Below are 25,354 nucleotides of genomic sequence, written 5' to 3' on the forward strand. Positions count from 1 at the left end.
AAGTCATTGGGTGCCAAAGATTGCAAAGACATACAAAAGATGTAGAATTCTTATTGGAGGAAAATTTTGGAGCATTTTTGGTTGTGCTCACACAAGAAGAGGAAGCAGGAAAAACACGTTGGAACATTGTGCAGACATGGCAGAGTGTGCAACATCAATACATAACGAAGAACTACACAATTGAAAAATGTGGAAAAGAAAAGGTGCCAATAGGCAGGAAATTTCCAAATTTGAATTTCAAATGCTTGCGTTTTGGGCTAGTACATTTTTTAGTAAACAATAGTTTAACTTCTTGTGGAAGTGGTTTTTACCATATTATTTGCCATGGTAATTTTTGCATGTAATTTTGTATATGTTGGAAAAAGCCGACAATATTGGGGTTATATTCCTATCTATGTTGGTTAGTTAGTTAGTTAGCTAATCAATGGGTTGATTGGTTGGTAACTATGGGTATAGGGTAGAGTTTGTAGCTCTGTAATACTAAACTAAGTTGGTGAGCTGAGAGGAACATTATGGTAAGGGAAAATGTAATACATTTGGCACTATTTTTGGAGTAAGAATGATGGTTGGATTTTTGTATGTCTATGTTCTATTTTGCATGATGATCTCTTTTATATGTGGTAATAATGGTTGAATGAACAAAGTTTTTTGGTAAGGGTAATTGGTGCACCCCTCCTCCTTTTAATTTGTGTTGTTGACAATTGTTTGTATTCGCTACTAGCATTTGTGAATGGTGTTTATATGTAAACTTGGGTTTAGAAATGGTAGGATGGTGTCCCATAATGGATTCCCATTCCCCTTCAAGTTACATAAACTTATTTCTCGCAACCCCCCATAGGTGCCTTGTGTGAGACCTCATCCGTTCCACAGGCATTGTTGTAACGGTCAGTAACTTGTAGGGACTTTATTGGTCATGACACGCGCAACAACCTAGGTCGAAAACAAAACAATGCCAACAAATGGTTCAATTTCTAGGACTAGGATTTATGATTGAAGGGGTTGTGGAACCCTACCAAAGAAGAAATTTCTAGGTGGTCAGAAACTAAGTTGGAATAATTTTTTGCTAGCGAAATCGGGGACCGTAAGATTGGTGTCAATAAGTCAGTGGAGATATATATGTTTATAGAAGATCTCTACAAAATATTCTTTTTTCAATTTCCAAAGTTACTTGATGTTATAGGCCATTTTGTCACATATGGTCAATAGGCCTACAAACTGGATCAATCAACATCCATGAACACCTTATCATCATCCCTACACAAAGCCCTAAGCATGACTCTCCCAAATCCCTAATTTTTTGAACTTGACTACTTATTTTAGTACTTTTAAGGCCCAGTGCACCCTGGCACTTTAGGGACCTACATTCAGCAATAGGTTGCTTAGTTCTATAACTGCTTTGATTAGAGCAGGTTTCCCTTATTGGGGGTGCACTGATTCTAGAAATTCGAGAAAAATAAAAAGAATCTCGAAGCTTCCTCTTCCAAAAGTTTTCAGGAGTTGTTACAACCATTTACCTTGGATAAGAACTTCGAATCCTATATTCCCTACCTTGGATTTTCCACGTCTTATCCCTTGAGATCATCCTCCCATTAAGAGTGGATCTCAATCCTAGATTAGTAAATGGATAAGAATTCGCAAGCTACTATCCTCTCCTATATATTTACTTTCATCCACAAGCTAGAGGTTGGATTTTGGATACTAATTATACCCTTATGTTGCTGCTTTGATCATAAGAGAGTTATCATTCCCATGCATTAGGGTATCTTTGAGGTGTATATTGTGGCAAGGAAGGACAAGTGAACTTAGGAGGATATCTACAATATTAACTTCCACTTTTGGTTGTAAACTCTTTCCCTTTCATATTAATACAAAGAGTATATCATTTTCCTAAATGTGTTATGTTGTGTTTATATACATGTGTTTCAATGCTATGTTGATCCATTGAATAGAGTGATTGGATAATGCTACATAGATGTCATAGATCTTTGGCTTGTGTTATTTATTTCTATGGGTTATAATTATAGCGATCAAAGCTATAGTTGGAGATGACAAGCCAAGAGGAGAAAAGAGTTTGCGACAGATCACAAGTAATCATCTTTCGATTCTCTAATTCTTCTAAGGAAAACTTTATAGTATTTTATTTTTTTTGTTCTAGACTAGGCCACTAGTTCTAGGGAATATATTTATGTCCGCAATCGTAGATTTTTTATAACAAACTAGTGACTCTGCTAGGGATGATTCATTCCCTTAGTGGTTTCCTTTACTCTTTCCCTTTGTTACATCTCTTCAACAGACCTCCAATGTCTCACTCAGCTTGAATTGACCCTAGGAAGACATTTCATTGAGGTGCATTTTATTTTGTGCCAAAAATCTCTTTTCCCTGATCAGTACACCCCTTGGTCTACTGACAGAGAAATTTAGAGCACCCTAGCCTTCTCTGTATCTGCCTTGCAAAGCACTGGTAATCTCTTTACACCTGCGATGACCCATGTTTCATTCAAAAAATATCCTTTTCATGATTTTCTCTCTAACTTGATTCCAGTTGGTTTGCCTTATGTCCCTGAGTGTGTTTAGCTCCCTCAGAAGCCTTCATCTTGTTTTATTTTGGTTTTGCGTGCCTTTGATAAGAATTTGTTTATATTTTACTTTCTTCTTGTCATTAGGTCATTAGTAAATTGATTTCTTGATCATTGGATTGCTTGAAGGAATTAGTGTTTCATTCAACATTCAGAAAAGTGTTTTTTATCAGTGATTAGGTGAATATCTTAGTTTTCATTTGAAAATTAAGTGGAATTGAAAAGAAAAATCTTATGAATTATGTATTGCATTTAGGGTTTTGTGAGTGAAAATTGTAGTAAGAAACAATTGCATTAGGGGAATTTCTTCATAATCTTGTTTGTTGCATATTTTTCTTTCTCTTCCCTCCCATATATAGATTTTCATTGAAATGAAAAGTTTCATTTTATCATCCTAATTTACATTTTAGGATATTCAGGAGAAATACATGGTGAGCCTTTATAAATGAAACTTAACTCAAGGTAAATTTTAAAATTTACTAAATCAACCCAAGGAGAATTTGTAACATTACCGCAAACATCTAGAGGTCTAGACCAAAGACATGTTCCAGCATCTATAAACATAGGAGTTGTCAATTTTTTCCAGCGTGTCATTCCAGGGGTTATATCACGTTCCACATATGTAAGTGTATCGAGCCATTCTCCACGCACCTCCGAGTATATTGGATGGTGCTCCATGTATGAAAAGTATATAGGAATGCTCTCATCGTACGATTACACATTAGATAGAACTAACACGAACTGCAATTCCACATACCATCAAGTATATTTTGGAAGTCCATCATAGGTTTTCATTCTCACCATAAGTAACCGAGTTGGTGTCCTTGTGCACTGTGATATAATAAACACAACATCGGGGGGGATTACCTACCTATACATAAATCCTTGTTTCTCCAAGGTTGTATATTGCAATTCACAGTTGTTTGGTAAAGCTTTATGCCTAGTTTACCCTCTTTGATTCATTTTTTGTGTTAATTGTTAAAAATCCAACATGGAAGAATAAAATCCTTTACCCCATCGTTCACGTAGAATGCAAAATAGGCCTCCTCTTCCACCAGAGGCAACTCCTAGTCGTCGTCAAAAGCATAAGAAAATGCAGACTACCAATTCTAGTACTTCAGGGGATATTACTTATGGTCCTCCATTTGATATAGATCCACCAAAATCATCTTTTCCTATGAGTACGGAGCCCAAGATTACCTCTCCATTGACTGGTGACTCTGACACGGTCGAAACAGAAGCACCTGAAATCTCTTTGAATGAGTTTATTGAACCTTACTTTATTGAGTTAGAGACAACTCAACCTAAGGTTATACAACCTAAAGTACCTCATCCATCTATACCTATCACTTTAGGACCTTCTCATTCTCTTCCTTTGTCTCATACATGACCCCAAACTATATATCTTGGACCCGATAGTGAACCCCTTCCACCTGGTCTTGTGAGTATGGAATACATTCCACAGGAAGAGCCTCAACACTCCTATACCATTTGAGTAGGGGCTCATTTTTATCAAGACCATCCTTTTCATTCCCCTCATACTCCATTTCATCCTCCTTCATCTGATTCTTTTCCTTTCAAGTCACCTTTGGATTTCCCCTGGCAATCGTCTTTAGGATTAACCATGACTAAGTTTGCTTTAGTTTCCCAACCTGTGTCTACTAGTATGGCTAAGGCCACCCAAGTTGTAACCTCATCCATGTTTGTAATGACACTAGAGGCACATTTATATGGTGTCTCGTCCATCCCGCCTGGTTACCAGTCCTTGTCTAATACCTTCTTTGGTGAAGGCATCCAGTCCATGGACATCTACCATGACTTCTACATCTGGAATTTCATTAGGCACTTTGTCAATGAGTGCTACACATTGTTCTCCTCTTCATCTACACCTATAGTTCAGTAATAGACTAGCCCTTATGTTAGTGGACATGGTTATTTACAACAGCCCAATCGATCTCCTATTGGGAACCCTCCTCTTGCAGGGAAGTTTCCTCCATATTAGCCTTCTATTTTGGAAGCAGGGAAACTTATTATAGGTTCATTTCCATATCCTCAAGTTAGTGCTCAGCCTCAAATGAGTCCTCCCTATTTAGGAATGGTTGCTAATGTTTGGAAACCTACTTTTCCTATTTAACTTGGTTCAGTTGTGGCTTCATCTTTAGCCTCTCAACTTGTTCCATCTACCCCTCATATTTATGTTCAACAACCCATGTCTCAACCTATTCAAACTCAAATGAATGTGAGCCAACCTTTATAGGATGTACCTTTAGCTCAACCTATCCCACCAGTATCTAGTGCATATCAAGCCATGTATACCCAACCTCTTCAAGATAAGTTACAATCACAACAGTTTGGTCAGACCACTCCTCAAACTCATATGGGTCAGAATGTGTATGGTATGACATAGTCACAACCACAACTAAATCCACCTTAATTTGGTATGATACAAAATCCCACAGGGTAACAATATCCACCGTATCAAGGTAGCCCTCAGATGCCTTGCAGCCAACAAGTCCAAACTCAATCATTTCAACCTTTGCAAGGTCTTCCTAGAGTTGGACAGTAGGGTTATGTGTATATTGGCTATCAAAATACTCCCTATCCCAGGACGTAGATCCCTATTTATCAGGCTATCCCATCTTATCCAAGATATTCTCCACCATACCTTAACAGGTAGTTACCTTTCGTAGCAACTCTCAAATTGCCAGATTTGACTAGGCTCACCAATGATCCCATTACTCATTCTCCTTGGTGGTTGGTTATTCCTACCAAGTTGATCTCTGATATTCCTAAATTCAATGGAAATCTTGGAGAAGACCCATCCACACACATAATGACTTATCATTTGTGGTGTTCTTCGAACTCCCTCAATGATGATTATGTTCATTTGTGTCTTTTCCAGCATACATTCAATAGTATAACAACAAAGTGGTATATATAATTACCTCGAGCTTCATTTAATAACTTTATCACCTTAGATACTACATTCCTAACACATTTCTAGTTACCCAACATATATGAGACTAGAACAGAACTCTTAACCAAATTCAAACAGAATAATGACAATCACATCTCTGATCATATTCATGAGTGGTGATGTTGTTGTTGTTTGGTTAATAGTTTCATTCCTAACCAATTGTTAGATGAATGGTTCATTAAATCTTTTTTTCCACTTATCACAGAAGACGTAGACAAAGGCAGAATCGTACCAAAGAACATGTGTTCGATCATGCCTAGTACTTGGATCTCATTTATATCCAATCTAGCACGTTGTATGATAAGATAACGAATGCTCCGCGACCTACCATCATTGTTTCTCAAACTCTTGGTAAAGAATCATATCTTGCTGATGGAACAATTAATTCTACCAGTCATTAGTTGACGAGTAAACTATTTTGTTCAACTCTAGTTGTCACTGCTCAAAGCCCTCCTTCCACTCTTGTAGATTCTACTTTTGAGATCAATGTCATTCCATCATCTAAAGGCAAATCTCTGCAATCAGGAAGTAAGAAAAAAGGCAAAGGAAAGAATAAGAAAGACAATGCTCCATAGGATAAACAAAAAAATTAGTCTCCTAAAGAGAAGAGGAAACCTCGTTACCCATGTCTAATTTGTAATGAGGAGAATTTAACTCGTGGTTTTTCACACCGAGAAGAGGTGAATTAATTCCTTAAATCATCTGCTACGCCCATTGTGTTGATAAATCAATTTCAAAATTAGGAGACCAATATGGTTTCCCGGGACCCTACTTCCTCTAACTTGGTTTTAATGATTTCCTCTACTAAGCCTAAAAATGATATTTGTTGGTTTCTCGAAATAAGGACAATGATAATGCAAATCATTCAACGTTCAGGATACTAATCAACATACCAGTTCAACTGCATCTCCATCAGACTCTAATCCAAATGTCATACCTACTAAATTAATGATTAAGCCACCCAAGGGTGTTATACATAAATTGGCATTCAAACCTCGCACAAGAGCTTCTCAAAACTATAACATAGTTGAGGACTTGGCTTAGGCTCCATTAGCTATGTCCACTCTTAAGGTGTTGCAAAATTTCCCTGCCAAAAAAAAGGCTTTTCTTTTAGCAATTGGATGTATTGATCCTTTGGATTCCAACCTAGTATTCTTTAACCATGAGAACCATACATGTCGACTTTCGTGTCAATTAGACTTCATGATCCATGTTGTTGTTCATGGTAAGAATATTCATTGTTCCATTGTGCACGAAGGTGCCTCAACCTATATTATGTCCATGTCTTGCTGGAAGGCTATTGGTTCTCCTGAATTAAGCCAATTGCCAACCACTTTGAAAGCTTTCGATGGAAGAAATTATAAACTATGTGGGATTTTGAATTCTCTAGAGGTAGAATTAGGTGTTAAAATTGTATCAGTATAAGTCGAAGTTATCGATATACCTCTAGAATATAACTGGGTTGTATGTGGGTTTATTCCATGACTTTGGTTGTTTCCACATATTTTTGAATTATTGCTTTTCCTCATAAAGGTGGTACTATAGCCATCGATTAACTCAGTTTCTTTGCCATTGATTCTGTAGTTACTAGAAGTGTCCCTCTTATGGAGGAAACCCCTCACCCACATCAACATGTTGAAGTTGGACTAATTAAGGATTCCTCTCTCATGGGATCCTTTATGCTTCCTCCTCCCCCACTGCTTGGTAAATATAATTTGTTTTCCTATATTAATATGATATATTCTTGTCTTTCTCCAGTTGATCCATGGGTAGAACCATATCAATCTAATATCAATAGTTTTTGTGTTATGTCGCCCAGCCCTAATGAGCTAGATTATGAAGCCATCCATTCGTCTTACGTGACTTATTTTGATCCTTTCTCTTCAATTAATTGGGTTGATCATTCTTTAGATTATGGTACGAGGTCTGATCCTTTCTCTCTTACATTTTACATCGATGATAGCATAATGGAGATCATGATGTCAGATGATGCACCATGGGATGATCATCATTATCTTTTTTTTTACAACATGGTGAATCGGTAACTGCCTGGCCTAATCTAAGGGAGACCCAGGATCAAACCTCAACGCTGCCACTATAACACCAAGAGCATAACCAACCACCTGCAAGTCGGGTATACTAAGTCTCTATGATTTTAGCAAGAGCAGACTCACGGGAAAGGGGAATCCGCCCCTCTAGCCGCCACCACAGCAGGTCAATGTACTCAATGAGATTTGAACTTTGGTCTACCTGGGCATAGCCCAAGTGACTTACCATCAAACCACACATCACTGTACGGGATGATCATCATTATCGTTCCTCCTTACAAGATTCCTACAAGGACAATCCTAATGTGTTTTATCAATCTATTGTGGTAAAACACAACCCCCCCATTTTTGACTTGTTCACTTCAAAAAATGGGGACCCCTTCTATAAATTTTTGGCTAAACGCCTTTTAGGATTTTTATTTATTTGATTATCCTACGTGATTGTTAATTTTTCATTTTCTTTGTATTCTTGTTTTGATTGCTTTGTTAAAATCGATTTTTAATAAGCTTCCCAATGATGCTTGTTTTACCTCATTTGGTCAACTGGTTTGAAAATGGTACTCCTTTGAAGTCCCATCATTTATCTAGTCTAGGTTAAAAATGCTATTTTTATTCTTTTTATTTATTTTCGGAGTCGCTATAGTTTATAAAATTTCATAACTAAACTAAACATCATTAAATTAAAAACACTGATATTTAACATTAAATTTTAAGATTGATTAAATTAATTATTATAATAAAATATAATTAATTTAATTAAAATTAAAACTTAATATATATATATATATATATATATATATATTACATCGCATATTGCAATATCAGATCCATCGCAATTTTTATAACATGCATATCTAAAAAACCCTAATCTAAGGTTCTTGCGATATGCGATAACTAAAAGGCTTAAGGCATTAACCAAGGTTTTTTATAAGCTTTGATTTTTGTTCTGAGTTTCAAAACTCAAAACATGCGTGAGTGAAATAATATAGTGTAGGTAGGTTAGTGGATTTTATATTAGTTTAAAATATTTAATATTAAATTTTAAAAATTAATTTAATTAAAATATAAAATTTAATTAATTTAATTAAAATAAAACTTAAATATTATTTAGATTATTGTTAATTAGGTATAAATAGTTTATTATTAATTAGTTTAGTTCATAATTAACAATTAAATTAGAATTAATTATTAGTTAATTAGAACTCTAATTTAGGATTACATTTCTAATAAAAATTCTAATTTTATAGCCCCCGAGATCCAGAACATGAAAAAACTTATTAAAAAAACATTTCTCGCAAAAAATAAATTTCTCGCAAAGTCTTATCGCAAATTCTTAAAAGCCTTAACATTTTACAACTCAAAATGCGATACGCGATAAGGCTAAATGCAATGGATACAAAAAATTTAGTATAAAGTTTTTGTTTCACCCTTTATGCCTTCTGTACCTCCACCTCACTCACACTCACCTCACATCCCACTCACCATATCCCTCCACAAACTCACGTGGATGAATTAATGGGTTTGGATTGATTTCAATGATTTGTTTTATGGATTTTGGGTTTGGATTCATTCTAATGGTTTGTAAATTAATTTTTATATTTTTTATATTATAATAATTATAATGTTTATTATAATTTTAATATAATTTGAATTATAATATTAATTATATTTAAATTAATTTTTTCAAATCATTTGTATATTAATTTAATTTTGTAACTTAATTAATTTCTAAATTAGATGATAATTAATTAGCATTAATTGTATATATTAGTTAGTTAATAATTAATTTAGAATTAATCATTAGATAATTAGAATCTAATTTAGGATTAAATTTCTAATTAAAAATTCTAATTTTTAGCCTAGCAACAAAATTTCCAGAATTATGCCACATTTGACTTATCAACTTTGGAAGCTCATAGATTGAGTTATACTTTGCCAAATGAGGCCCGGGATGGCTCATTGGAAAGATAAAATCAAGGATAATATTTTTGAGGAGGTTTTACTAATAGATTTATTCATTAATTGAATAAAAAATCATGCAGAAGATCAAGCTCCGAATTTCTAAAACAAAATCAATTCTCTGAATTATTTTCTACAGTTTCATTTATCCTAAGCCTCTTCTAATTGCAGATTCACTTATCAATGATATCTTTGGCCAATTAAATTATCACAGGCATTAATAGAGAGCTTATATTTTATTTTCAATGATTTATTTAAATTAAATTTGATTGAATTTGTTTTAATGCCAGAAATGGTATTTTGATTTTATTGTTACATTTTAATTCATTTTGATTTCTTTTTGCAGGAAAACAGTGGAAGATATATGGAGAAAAAAATCTTAATCAATAAGAATGCTCCAACAATTAAAGATGAGAATTTTGAGCAAATAAAATTGGATTGGGTAGATTTCTCTTCAACAAACTTTCATCTCAAGAATTCCTTTGCAAAAATTATAAATAGCAGATTGCAGAATGTAATAGGGGTTACTTTCCTCTACAATTCTGAATTCTAAAAGCACTTTTGTAATAGGGATTTAGAGTTGTAGGTGGAAGGAGTGGAATCTCAGATCTGGAGATTATTGAGGTTTTTCTTTTACATCCTGAATTATGTCTAATGAACAGAGTTTACACTATTGTAGTTTTGCTTTTGAAAATAGAAGCCCAAGCATTGTAAAGGACTATTAAAGACCGGAGCTGGAGAAATGGATTTAATAAACTGGTATTTTGAATACTATTGTTTTAAATGTTGGTTTCATTTTATAATAACAGAATGGTGTCAATTTACTTACATATTTGTGCACTTTTGTCGGTATGGGTAATTTGCCTCTATTTTATGTTGTTATTTATCTCTGCTCTTATGGGCTGAATTCTGATTTCTGAGTAACTATTTACTCATAAATCTGTCTTTTAATATTGGATTAATAAATAGTGATATGTTGTGAACTTCTTCCGCATATTATTGTTTAATAATTCAAGTTACTGATTAAATGATCAATATCATTTTGTGAACTTCTTCCTGAGTGTTGTTGATTGATTATTTCAGTTAAAAGGTCTCAATAGGATGTGTTTGGTATCCATAATGTCAGTTAATTGAACTACTTCATTAACTTGATATTCATTATAAACGAGACATTTAAATTTCAATATTTTAAATACCTGCTCTTGGTTGGGTTAGATCTATATCTGCCTAATTGAGATAGGATTAAGATAGTTCCTTTTGCTTGCATCTTAGAATAAGTTTGCATTTAGATTAATTTCTACATTCTTTTAAGTCCTCTTCCCAAAGAGGCAAACTTTAGTAGTGGATTGGCTGAGCCCTAAATCAGCTTAAGGATCACTTTCTTGCCTGATCAGCAAGAAGGTTGATCTGATGTCTCTTTTCCATTGGTGAATGAAAGTCATATTTTAAAGCCATTGGAAAGTGAGAGAAGGTAACTGAACCTAGTTGAACCAATTGGAACCACCATTCCAAACGGAAAAGGAGCTGCTTTAAGGTCTGGACCGGGTGGTCATCCCCCATGTTGTTGCAGCGATTTTTGAGGCTTCAACATTTTTGCACTAGAAAGAGGGCCTGAAACTTGTTGTCTGTTGGATTTTTTTCAATTTTAACATTTTATTTAATCATGATGGCTCCTCTTAAACTTCCAATTCAGAGTTGTAGTCATGGACGTATATCTTCCAATACTCCACCCGAAGTGGTAAGACTCTTGTCTTAGGTAAAATTCAATGGTAAGAGAAATTCTTCCACTTTTAATCATGTCCTTCAATTTATTCAAAATGTTTGAAATTATGATTTTGAAGGAATTGATGAAGGCATCTTATGCAGAATTTTTACTCTCACATTTGCGGCAGAAGCTAGAAACTAGTGTAGAACTCTTCTGGTTGCTTCAATTCACAGTTGGGATCAATTTGTTACAATTTTCATTTGTAAATTTGACTGCTATGATTATGATCAGGTATATGATGATATTGAATATTTACAAAAAGAAAATGAGTCTATTAGAGATTTTAATATTCGATTTCATTTGAATTGTTTAAAATTTAATGTCAAAGATGAACCTATGAAAGAAGAATCACTAGATTGGTTTGAACATAATTATTCTCTTCCTCCTATTCCTGATCCATATGAAATTAGTTCAAGCTTTGTTCCATCCCCTTCCAATATAAATGAGAAATCCAATTTGGATGTACAAATAAATTGTGATGAAGAGGTTTCACAAAGCTTGGAAAATATTTCTAATCAAATGCAAGAAGACAACAACAACAATTTTGGATAAAAAACTGCCTTGAAATCTGAAAGCTACTTTGAGGTAAATTCAGAAAATCAGATTGAAAATCAGCAAGCGTAAGCAACAGTCAAAGTAAATAATAAAATGCAAACTGCTGTACAAATTTCTGAATTTTTCCATGATAAATAAATGCCGAAATCAGAGCAGCAGAGAAGCATTCTTCAAGAAAGCATGACCACAAAAAAGAATGATTTAGAATCTGAAATTTACAATGAGCATAATGTACAAGAATGATCAAACAGAAACATTTTTAAATGCATTATTTCAGATTCACATTTTTCCCTTTATCCTGATATTTTTAATGATGGTAATTTTTCCCCTCTTGGTATTAATGATATTTCAGAAATTAAAGAGGATGATATAAATGAATTACCAATAAATTTTTATCAAGATAGAGAAACAATAATTGATCATTCTTTTTCCATTAATGAACATGAAATTCTTGTTCCTCCTTGTTTGGATATATTGGATAAGATTAAAGGGAATTCTAGAGAATCTTGTGAAGTCATTTATGATAATTACTCTGACATTGAGGATGTTGATTTATATTTTTCTCAAGAGAATCCTCACGAGAAGATTCAAATAACATCTGAGGATGAAGAACATTTCAATTTAGAAATCATTCCAACTAATCCATATTCTAAAGCAACAAATTATCTTTATGATTTCACTATTCAAGAATATTCCAAATTATTATTCATATCATGATCAAGCTTTTATTCTTGTTCATAATCATAATTCCCTTTCTAATTCACAAGTTGGAATTCGAAATTATTCAAATTCCATAATTCTGGCCAATCCTTGTGAAAAAAGAAATTATTTCAAAACGATTCCAATTGTGCTGTAACATTAGTTGTACAAATAGTGATTTCATTTTACTTTTGTTTCGTCACTTATTTTGTATAAAATAAGATTTATTTTCATATTTTATTTTTCAGATTTTTGATACATTACGCTGGCATATTGAGTACTTTACCATCAAACATTCAATTGATACATTGCCCTGTTGGAAAATTGAAGTTTTATATTATAATCGAGAGCATCAAAAGCTATTTCAATTTCAATTTCAATCAATGTTAATGTTTTATCAAAAACTTCTATCTTCTCTAAGGCAATATTAAGAGGAGAATGTATTTTTACAATCTGGCTAGCAATCCAATTTAATTAATAATTTTCCATTTTATTTGAAATATTTCCATCCATTTTTCATTAGTTTATTTGAAAATTATTTGGAAATTTTTCCTTTAAGGAAGATTTTTAATAACTTAACATTGACACATAACACTAACAGTTTCTTCCAGGCCTTTGAATCTAAAAGTTCATATCCAAAATCTGGGCTTTCATCTCCTTTTTTGAACATTTCCCAATTATTAATAGAAATCCATCCAGATTTCTATGATCCAATTAGTATTCAATTGGAAAGGAAATTTCAAGAGAGAGATTTTAATTAAGTTTCTAACAATAACTATATATTCTGATTTCAAATTTAATTTTCTTAGTTCAATTAGATTTGTATTTTTATTACTAACATTTGAACTGTACATATATGCAGGAATAAAAATGAGAGAATGGTTACACTGGAAATATGACTATACCTAGTCATCTTCATATATATGGTTAGAATAGGAGTAGAATTAATTTAGTTAGTTTGTTTTATGTAGTTAATTTATTTTTAATAGTTCTACAGATTAAAAGAAAAATAAAAAAAACAAAACAAAACAATCAGTCCTTCTCATACATGTTCAGTGAAACATTTTCTTCCTATCAGAAAGTTTTAATTCTTGTTTTGTTTTTTAAATTTTCTTACAGCAATACCTCTACCCACGAATACATCTCTGCCTGTTTCGAATAATGTATTAACAGAATTTAATTGAGTATGCACCTAGCACACATTTAAATCTGTGTTGATATTCTTCCACAATTAGTGGCTTTATCCCATTCGGACCTTTAGTTTATTATCTGATGTTGTAATACACATCATATTCATTTACTAAAGGCATTATTGAACAATCACTATAGCAATACAGATTCTTCTCAAGTTATTCGAAATAAGCAGAGGTAATAAATCATTGTTTCAATTCAAAAGGGAAGACTATTTTCATATTTATTTTTGGTAAATTTATATTTCCTGAACATGAATAAACAGATTTTATTTGGATTGATTGCACATTCTGATTTGAAATAAATAATGAAATGATTTTGAACAAAGTCAAAATTTTGATAAATCGAAAAAAGAATTTGAAGATTCATGAGGTAAAATCTACAGACAATTTCCTTCCAGGTATGCATTTACAAATTCGTTCTCATCTATTATTAGTTTCTATTTTCCTTAGTTTATTTTTTATTCTTGTTCTGTTTTATTTACAGGGTTTCATTTGTTTTCAAAACTTGAAGTAAGCAGTAAACCCAGTTCAAATTTGCAACAAATTCAGAGAAATTTTATTTGTAATTCATTAGAATTTGAGCATTCTTTAACTTTGTTTTTACTCATTTAGGAAACATAATCGAAATTAGAAAAAATATCATAAGATTTCATCAGAAGTAGCTCTTAGCAATTTTGATAGCAAATTTTTCATAAAAGATCTCCGACATATTACCTCACTCATTTGTCATATCGCATTTCGCATATCAGAGGTTTGCAGTTGAATATACTTCCATTATCATGAATTGCCAATCTCCGATAAACGATTTTACTGATATTGCGATAACCACATAAATCTGGACCCGATATGAAATTCAAATCAAGTTTATAAAATATTGCGTCCATTCAATCGCAATAAAATTAGGGGTATAATTTTAAAGGACTGATGTCTCATATCCGATATGTTATTAAATTTTCATTATAAAATTATCGGGTCCACTCTTCCTCGCATATCGACATATCGAGAATTGTTAGTTCATGTGCTTAAGATCATTGATCGCCGATTAGACACGTCATCTATCGCATCGTCGATATCGCAATCACTTCATCGCATTTTTATTTACACTCACATCACAATTCCGAATCTACGATGTGCATTGTGCGATGTGGGAAGCACAATGTAAATATTCCCCGATCCTCGATATAGTATTTCTTCAATGATGCAATCACTTCATTTCATCGCACATCTTCTCATTGCATATTTTCATATTGGAAATTTGCCATTGCAATCTCTGATGCGATAGCTTTCAATGCATGCCTCTAAGCCATTAACATTTAATCGATATATGGCATAGCAACAAAAGTGAAGTCTTGCAAATTAAACTTGAAGCATGGTGAAGAAACATGAGATGCGAATCATCCGATATGGTGATGTACTATTTTAAAAGTGAGCTTGAGTAACCACTATGGTAAGAAAGTAATTGATGACAAATTTGTAGCATATTTAAATCATTTCAATTTCTCATACATTTCAATTTTAAATATATAATTTCATAATAAAAAAAAGAAATTCAAGACCTCTCTATCTTCATATTTAAATTTTATTATCTTGGATTTGGTCTTGATTCTGGACAATTTATAAAATCGTGGAGTTTATATGAAACTTATAATATTTTGAGAAACAGTCATTATTGCAAATTCTCATTTTCATTTTTGATGTATTTGTTTTCCCTTGAACACTAAGCATTCCATTTTTACATTTTACTACTTAATTTAGTTTAAATAAAATAAATAATGATTTTAGGTTATAGGATTTTGGTTAGTTTGACTTCTTCATGTTTTTAATATTAATTAAAATAAGAAGTCAGCTAGTTTAGAGAAATTGATACCTTTCAGGTAAGATAAAAAACAATTATCCAATGGTAAGATTCATGTACCTACTTTCATTAATTTTCATTTTGTTACTTTAGTTTTAGTTTTGTTTTTGCTGATATATCAATTTGTTTTGCAGCTCTTCATAAAAGCTTCCAATCCTTTGCCAGAACATATTTTCGAAGTCCATACTCTTCTCCTGGCTTAATTTCAAGAAGCAGTGATAATCTTCATTGAAACAGCTACACCAAGAAGTTTCTGAACCTTTAATTTGTTTCTTTAAGCATTCCTTTTTATTAGAAAATGATTAAGATGATGCTTGGAAACGAAAAGATTTATATCAGACAAAAAGTTTTCATTGTCGCTGAATATTATCGTCACTGCTATCCAAAAATTCTAAAATACTTACAACCCTGCAAGGTATGATTTTTCCAAATCTCGACATAAGGAGGAATGATTACGCGATTATTTTTCTTTTTTTCTTCATATTGTTGAGACATTGATATAAACATTCTTGTTTGAGTTTATCTTACAAAATTTGGATTTTCCTTTCCACTTTTAAATTTCTTCATTTTTATTTTTGTTTGTTAGTTTCTTTCTTATTTTAGCATAAGAATTCTTTTCTTTTGGTTTTCAGTTTTAATTTTGGTGACTTTGCCATGATTTATATGAAAAGCCTTATTGTTACCTAACAATGGTCAGCATACATGAAGAAAAAATTGTTAATAGTCACCTATTAGCGTTTTCTTAAATTTCTTAGTAAAGTTTGATTTTCTTATTATAAAGGTAAACATATTTAAGGAAGAGATTACCAATTTAGAGAAGTTGACAAAGTATCATAAAATCTGGAGAAATTTCTTTTTCATCAAAATCGTAATCATTTTGAGATTTCAATATTTTATTAAGATCTTTCAAAATTTTATTATCAGTCAAGAAAAGTTATTTTTTACCAAGTAAAGACACTTTATAGCAAAGCACCTTTAACCCTGAAATTGTCATTCTTAACTCTTAAGGAGTCAATGATTCTCCCTGTCCCGAAGAGTCTTATTTTTCTAGAGTATAATCCAGAGATATATTTAAACTTAAAAGATAAGAGGTTTCATCATGAGCCTGCTTACCATTATCATAGGGAAAAAATAGGCTAACATTACCAACACTGCTAAACAAATCAGGGTAATAGCTTATAATTGCAAACAATTATAAGACAAAGGGTCTCATCACGAGCCAGCTTGTTTAGTCCAATATTAACCAGTGCATGGCATTGTCGACTATCTGGCTACAAAACCAGGACAATGACTTTTAAGAACTAAAAAATAAAAAAATAAAAAATAGAAATAAACATATATAAATGGATTTATCTCTAGGTCAATAATTCTTAAAGAGATGGGATTCTGAATCATTGGTGATTAAAAGGTAACCCTGTCGAGACTATAGATGTTTGCTAGCAACAGTGGCTCTACCTGTGACAAATGAGTATATTTTAAAAGCTAAGCTGTAAAGTGACCCCTGCTTTATCTCTATAACTAATTAAGCACTGATATAGAGTTTTGAAATATTTTAATTTATGAGGAATTTTAAGAAAAATTATAGTTAGATGATACTTGCTTTTATTTAGACTAATGAACCTAGTCAAGCATTTCAAGCATAATTCTCTCTTCATTAATTAGTTTTACTTTGATTTTAGGAAAATCTTATTCATATCAAACAGAGATAACTGGTTCTTCTCCCATGTGTCGCCATTGTTGTTGTAAAACACAACCCCCCCATTTTTGACTTGTTCACTACAAAAAATGGAGACCCTTTCTATAAATTTTTGGCTAAATGCCTTTTAAGATTTTTATTTATTTGATTATCCTACGCGATTGTTAATTTTTCATTTTCTTTGTATTTTTGTTTTGATTGCTTTGTTAAAATCTATTTTTAATAAGCTTCACAATGATACTTGTTTTACCTCATTTGGTTAACTGGTTTGAAAAGGCTACTCCTTTGAAGTCCCATCATTTATCTAGTCTAGGTTAAAAATACTATTTTTATTTATTTTCGGAGTGGTTGTAGTTTAGAAAATTTCATAACTAAACTAAACATCATTAAAATAAAACCAAAATAAAAAAATTGATATTTAACATTAAATTTCAAGATTAATTAAATTAATTATTATAATAAAATATAATTAATTTAATTAAAATTAAAACTTAATATTAAAAAATATATATAAAAAATAAAAAATAAATAAATAAATAAAATTTACATCACATATCGCAATCGCAATATCGGATCCATCACAATTTTTATAACATGCATATCTGAAAAACCCCGATCCAAGGTTCTTGCGATATGCGATGGCTAAAAGGCTTAAGGCATTAACCAAGGTTTTTTATAAGCTTTGATTTTTGTTTTGAGTTTCAAAACTGAAAACATGCGTGAGTGAAATAATATAGTGTAGGTAGGTTAGTGGATTTTATATTAGTTTAAAATATTTAATATTAAATTTTAAAAATTAATTTAATTAAAATATAGAATTTAATTAATTTAATTAAAATAAAATAAAAATATTATTTAAATTATTGTTAATTAGGTATAAATAGTTTATTATTAATTAGTTTAGTTCATAATTAAAAATTAAATTAGAACTAATTATAGTTAATTAGAACTCTAATTTAGGATTACATTTCTAATAAGAATTCTAATTTTGTAGCCCCCGAGATCTAGAACATGAAAAAACTTATTAAAAAAACATTTCTCGCAAAAAATAAATTTCTCGCAAATTCTTAAAATCCTTAACATTTTACAACTCAAAATGTGATACGCGATAAGGCTAAATGCAATGGATACAAAAAATTTAGTATAAAGTTTTTGTTTCACCCCTTATGCCTCCTGTACCTCCAGCTCACTCACCCTCACGTCACACTCACCTCACATCCCACTCACCACCCTCACGTCACACTCACCTCACATCCCACTCACCATATCCCTCCACAAACTCACGTGGATGAATTAATGGGTTTGGATTGATTTCAATAGTTTGTTTTATGGATTTTGGGTTTGGATTGATTCCAATGGTTTGTAAATTAATTGTTATATTTTTATGTTATAATAATTATATTATAATTATAATGTTTATTATAATTTTAATATAATTTGAATTATGATATTAATTATATTTAAATTAAAATTTTCAAATCATCTGTATATTAATTTAATTTTGTAACTTAATTAATTTCTAAATTAGATGATAATTAATTAGAATTAATTGTATATATTAGTTAGTTAATAATTAATTTAGAATTAATTATTAGATAATTAGAATCTAATTTAGGATTAAATTTCTAATTAAAAATTCTGATTTTTAGCCCAGCAACAGAATTTCCAGAATTATGCCAGATTTGACTCATCAACTTTGGAAGCTCATAGATTGAGTTATACTTGGCCAAATGAGGCCCAGGATGGCTCATTGGAAAGATAAAATCAAGGAGAATATTTCTGAGGAGGTTTCACTAATAGATTTGGTCATTAATTGAATCAAAAATCATGCAGAAGATCAAGCTCTGAATTTCTAAAACAAAATCAATTCTTTGAGTTATTTTCTGCATTTTCATTTGTCCTAAGCCTCTTCTAATTGCAGATTCGCTCATCAATGATATCTTTGGCCAATTAAACTATCACAAGCATCAATAGAGAGCTCATATTTTATTTTCAATGATTTATTTAAATTAAATTTGATTGGATTTGTTTTAATGCCAGAAATGGTATTTTGATTTTATTGTTACATTTTAATTCATTTTGATTTTTTTTGCAGGAAAACAGTAAAATATATATAAAGAAAAAGATCTCAATCAATGAGAATGCTCCAGCAATTAAAGATGGGAATTTTGAGCAAATAAAATTGGATTGGACAGATTTCTCTTCAACAAACTTTCATCTCAAGAATTTATTTGCAAAAATTATAAATAGCAGATTGCAAAATGTAATAGGAGCTGCTCTCCTCTACAATTCTGAATTCTAAAAGCACTTTTGTAATAGAGATTTAGAGTTGTAGGTGGGAGGAATGGAATCTCAGATCTGGAGATTATTGAGGTTTTTCTTTTACATCCTGAGTAATTTATAATGAACAGAGTTTGCACTATTGTAGCTTTGCTTCTGAAAGCAGAAGCCCAGGCATTGTAAAGGACTATTAGAGACCGGAGCTGAAGAAATGGATTTAATAAACTGATATTTCGAATACTATTGTTTTAAATGCTGGTTTCATTTTATGATAACAGAATGGTGTCAATTTACTTACATATTTGTGCACTTTTGTCTGTATGGGTAATTTGTTTCTATTTTATGTTGTTATTTATCTCTGCTCTTATGGGCTGAAGTCTGATTTCTGAGTAACTATTTACTCATAAATCTGTCTTTTAATATTGGATTAATAAATAGTGATATGTTGTGAACTTCTTCCTCATATTATTGTTTAATAATTCAAGTTACTGATTAAATGATCAATATCATTTTGTGAACTTCTTCTTGAATGTTTTTGATTGATTATTTCAGTTAAAAGGTCTCAATAGGATGTGTTCGGTATCCATAATGTCAGTTTATTGAACTACTTCATTAACTTGATATTCATTATAAATGAGACATTTAAATTTCAATATTTTAAATACCTGCTCTTGGTTGGGTTAGATTTATATCTGCGTAACTGAGATAGGATTAAGATATTTCCTTTTTCTTGTATCTTAGAATACGTTTGCATTTAGATTAATTTCTACATTCTTTTAAGTCCTCTTCTCAAAGAGGAAAACTTTAGTAGTGGATTAGCTTAGCCCTAAATCAGCTTAAGGATCACTTTCTTGTCTGATCAGCAAGAAGGTCGATCTGATGTCTCTTTTCCATTAGTGAATGAAAGTCATATTTTAAAGCCATGGGAGATTGAGAGAAGGTAACTGGACCTAGTTGAACCAGTCAGAACCACCATTCCAAACGGAAAAGGAGCTGCTTTAAGGTCCGGACCAGGTGGTCATCCCCCATGTTGTTGCAGCGATTTTCGAGGCTTCAACACAACCCAATATCATTGAGTTATATATGAATTCCGCATCCATTTATGATGTCAATTCTGTGAAGAACTTGTCAAAAACTGAAGAGACCATCCCTCTCAACATTTCAATTAAACATGACATTGTCAAAAATCTACATATTGGTGCATCTTGCTCTCGTGATGAGGTCAATACTTATAAAGCCCTATTCCAGGAATTCAGAGATGTTTTTGCCTGGTCTTACAAAGAAATTCCTGGTATCGATCTAAACATTGTTGTGCATGATATTAAAATGTATCCTGATGCTAAACTAGTTTGGAAACACCTTTGTCTTGTTCGTCAAAAGAACATCGCCACTATTAAAGCTGAAATTGAAAAACTTCTACGTGTTAGTTTCATCTATCCCATACCTTTAACTGACTGGGTATCTAATATTGTTCTTGTCATGAAAAAACATGGAAAAATCTATGTGTGCATCAATTATCAAGACATCAATCGTGCTTGTCCGAAGGACAAATATCCCACCCCATTCATCTACCAAATCGTTGATGATTGTGTTAGTTGTGAGATATTTTCATTTGTGGATGGTTTCTCCAGCTATAATCAAATCAAAATTCTTCCAGTGGACCAACATAAAACTACATTCATTTGTCCCTGGGGCACATTTGCATATTAAAAACTCCCTTTCAGATTAAAGAATGTTGGGGCTACATTTCAAAGGGCAACGAATTATGCATATCACAACATCAAACATATTGTAGAACCTCATTTGGACAAGTTTCCTGCTCATTCACAACGTCAGGTCGATCACCTGATGCATCTTAGGGCCATATTTTTATGATGTATACATTATAACATTCTACTCAATCTGCACAAATGTGTGTTTTGTGTTAGCTTCGTCCATCTTCTCGAATCTTTTGTATCAAAACAAGGAATTAGTATTGAACCATTAAAAGTTAAGCCAATCATTGATCTGTCTGCTCCTTCTCCCTCTTTCAGCGTCATTGACTCCAAGGGAAGGCTAAATTTCTTCGGAGGGTCATTCTGAATTACGTTGAACTAACCAAAGGATTTACTCACTTTTTAAAGAAAGGGGTACCCTTCCATTGGGATAACATTTCTCAAAAGGAATTCGATGCCTTGAAATATGTACTCATTCGAGCATCTTTATTATACCCGCTTGATTACAAGTGCGATTATTTCCTATATCTCATCATTGCAAGTAATACCATTGTTATGGTATTGGTTTAGGAGGATGACGTAGGAACTAAACATCCTATTTATTACTTGATTCGAAATCTCAATGATATTGATGTCAAGCACACTCATGTTGAGAAATTAGCTTTGGCAGTTGTTCAAGTTTTCTAGAGATTTCGCCATTACATCCTGCTCCACAAAACTATGGTTGTTTTGAATTGAAACCCCATGACATACATATTATCACGATAGTTAGCAGGGGAAATACTCTAAGTGGATTTTCATCCTACAGGAGTTCAATTTGGAATTTATCAAATCCAAGTCGAAGAAATCCCTAGTTTTTGTTGAGTTAATCTGCAACCTTCCTAATTCTGAAACTGAAATGACATCTTGTGATTCTATTTCAAATGAGTCATTGTTTCTGATCTCATCATATGAACCGTGGTATGGAGACATTATCATATATCTCCAAACCCAGGCATTTTGGTCTAATACCTCTCACTCTGACCAACGACGTATGCAATATCAAGCCAAACATTATACTATAATGGTGACACTCTCTATTGCTGCGATATCAATACGATTTTTCAAAGTTGCCTAGGGAAAATTTTAGGGGCTAATATTCATCGATGGGCTAATTTTCTATACTTTTCCCAAAAAAAAGATTCGCTAATTTCCATTTTTTTGTAAAAATGATTCGCCCAAATTTTATAGAATGAAATTATTTTACCCTAAAAATCGCCAAAAAATTATATATAGACTATATAAAAGTATTATAGATTTGAATATTTTTACAAAAATATCTCCAAATATTTTATAGATTTCATATTATGGACTAGTGGGGTTCACTGAAGTTTCTAAACTTTAAGATAAATTTCTATCCTTAAAATTTTCCCTAAAGTTGCCTCACCCATGAGGAGGCTAAGAAAGTCTCAAATGAATGCCATTCATGGGCATCTGGCGGTCATTTTTCTGAATATGCCACCTCATAGAAGATCTTATGTGTTGGTTACTTTTGGCCCACCTCCGAATCAATATTAAAAAAGAAAGTCGTAAATCTTTCTTCCCAAAGTTTAGAACCTGAGATCATTAATGTCCTCTGAAAAGGCCTTGGATTTGCTCTGACTCCAAAAAACCTAAAGGCCTTGGATTTGCTCTGACTCCAAAAAACCTTCCTTTTGAGAATATGATATGCAACATTGAGGATGGGATCAACAACCTTCCTTTGGAAGATAAGGAAGCATTAAGACAAGAGTGCTCTCTTATTATGAGAAAGGCCAAAGCTCCCAAAAGTAATTTGAGTAAAGCAGAACAAAAGGCCTTCAAATCTCTGCGTAACAATGAGAAAATTGTGGTTCTCAAGGCAGATAAGGGAGGAGCAGCTGTGATCTTGGATAAAGAAGATTATATATTCAAAATGAACGAGAACCTCAATTTTGGTAGTTATAAGAAACTAAACAAGAACCCCATCCCCAATATTATGAAAGAAGTGAAAAAGGCATTTTTGGAATCCAACCTTGATGATAAATTAAAAAAGAAATTAATTCCCTCCAGTGAATGCATCCCTAGGATTTATGGGTTACCCAAGATCCATAAAGATGGAGTTCCTCTGAGACCAATTGTCAATACCATTGGATCCCCAAAATATGAGCTTGCTAAGTATGTTGCTAAAGTCCTCAAACCCCTTGTCGGAAATACTGATTCTTTCATCAAAGACTCCCATGACTTTGTGAATCTCATTAAGAAGGAGAAGTTAGAACGTGATGACATCCTTGTGAGCTTTGACGTAGTATACTTATTCACCAAGATTCCTCTTGAAGAAGCCATTCAGGTTATAAAAGAAGTTACTGATCCAGGGACTGCAAGGTTGGTCGAAATCTGCTTACGATCAACAGTTTTCACCTTCCAAGGAACATATTATGAGCAGACTTCTGGAGTGGCAATGGGATCCCCCCTTTTGCCGATCGTGGCCAACTTATACATGGAATATTTTGAAAAGAAGGCCCTGGAATCTTACCCCTTGAAACCAGCATGGTGGAAGCGATTCGTCGATGATACTAATATAAAATGTACCCATGGTAAAGCAGAGCTTGACAAGTTTTTTATTCATCTAAATTCCATCTCCTCAGAAATAAAATTCACTATGGAGCTTGAAGAAAACATGAGCATCCCTTTTTTAGACATCCTCATCATGAGGAAAGAGGATGGTTCCATAGGGCATAAAGTCTTCAGAAAGTCAACCCATACAGAAAACTACCTCCACGTTGATTCCCACCATCATCCGGCCCAGAAACTTGGTGTTATAAACACTCTTGCTATCAGGGCCCTCCGAATTTCTGACGCTGATCATCTGAATGAAGAAAAGAAGCATTTAGTCTCAACCTTCAAGAGTATAGGCTACAAAGAAAACGAGATAAAAAGAGCAATTCAAAAAGCCAAGAAAAGGATGTTATCTCATGAACCTAAGGCCTGAGATCAACCTGAGGGTGGTAGGGTTTTTCTACCTTACATTCATGGAGTTACAGATAAGATTGCGAAAATCCTAAGAAGGAAAAACATTAGCATGCAATTCTCAGCCCCTGGAACTATTAGGCAAGGTATGAGATCTGTCAAAGATAATGTTGATAAACATCAACTTAAAGGGGTCTATAAAATTGACTGCTCATGTGGGAAAAGCTACATTGGTGAAACAGGTTGCTCCTTGCAAACCAGGCTAAAGGAACATGGAGCTGATATTAAGAATGAAAGGTCTCGTACTTCCGCCCTGGAAGAACACTCCTCAAAAACTAAGCACCAGGTCTGCTTGGAAAGCGCCTCTATTATTGCCAAAGAAGAGCAACACCATAAGCGAAAGATCAGAGAAGCTCTTGAAATTATCAAACACCCGCATAATCTCAACAGAGACAACGGTATGGAGATTAGTGGAAGCTGGCTTCCCCTAATCAAAAAATTAACCCGCTATCAGTATAATTACAATAATAATAATAAATAACTAACACCTATTAAACAATCTCAATATTAATTATATTGATTATTATTACTAATTACTAATTATTATATTAATAATAATAATTAATGATATGATCATTATAATATCATTAATTATTATATTACTATTTATTAATTAGTATATTAATAATAATAATTATTAATAGAATTAATATTAATATCTATCATATTAAGAGTAACTAATTAAACATTCGCAATATTTATTAATTATATTGAATATTATTATTAATTACTAACTACTAATTATTATATTAATAATAATAATTAATGATTTAATCATTAGAATATCATTTTACTATCATTAATTATTATATTACTAATTATTAATTAGTATATTAATAATAATAATTATTAATAGAATTAATATTAATATCTATCATATTAAGAGTAACTAATTAAACATTCACAATATTAATTAATTATATTGATTATTATTATTAATAACTAATTACTAATTATTATATTAATAATAATAATTAATGATATATATCATTTTATCATTAACTATTAT

This window comes from Pinus tabuliformis, chromosome 3_2, assembly GCF_031772625.1.
Source record: "Pinus tabuliformis cultivar Carrire ecotype Pingquan chromosome 3_2, CPIR1, whole genome shotgun sequence".
NCBI classification, from domain to species: Eukaryota; Viridiplantae; Streptophyta; class Pinopsida; order Pinales; family Pinaceae; genus Pinus; species Pinus tabuliformis.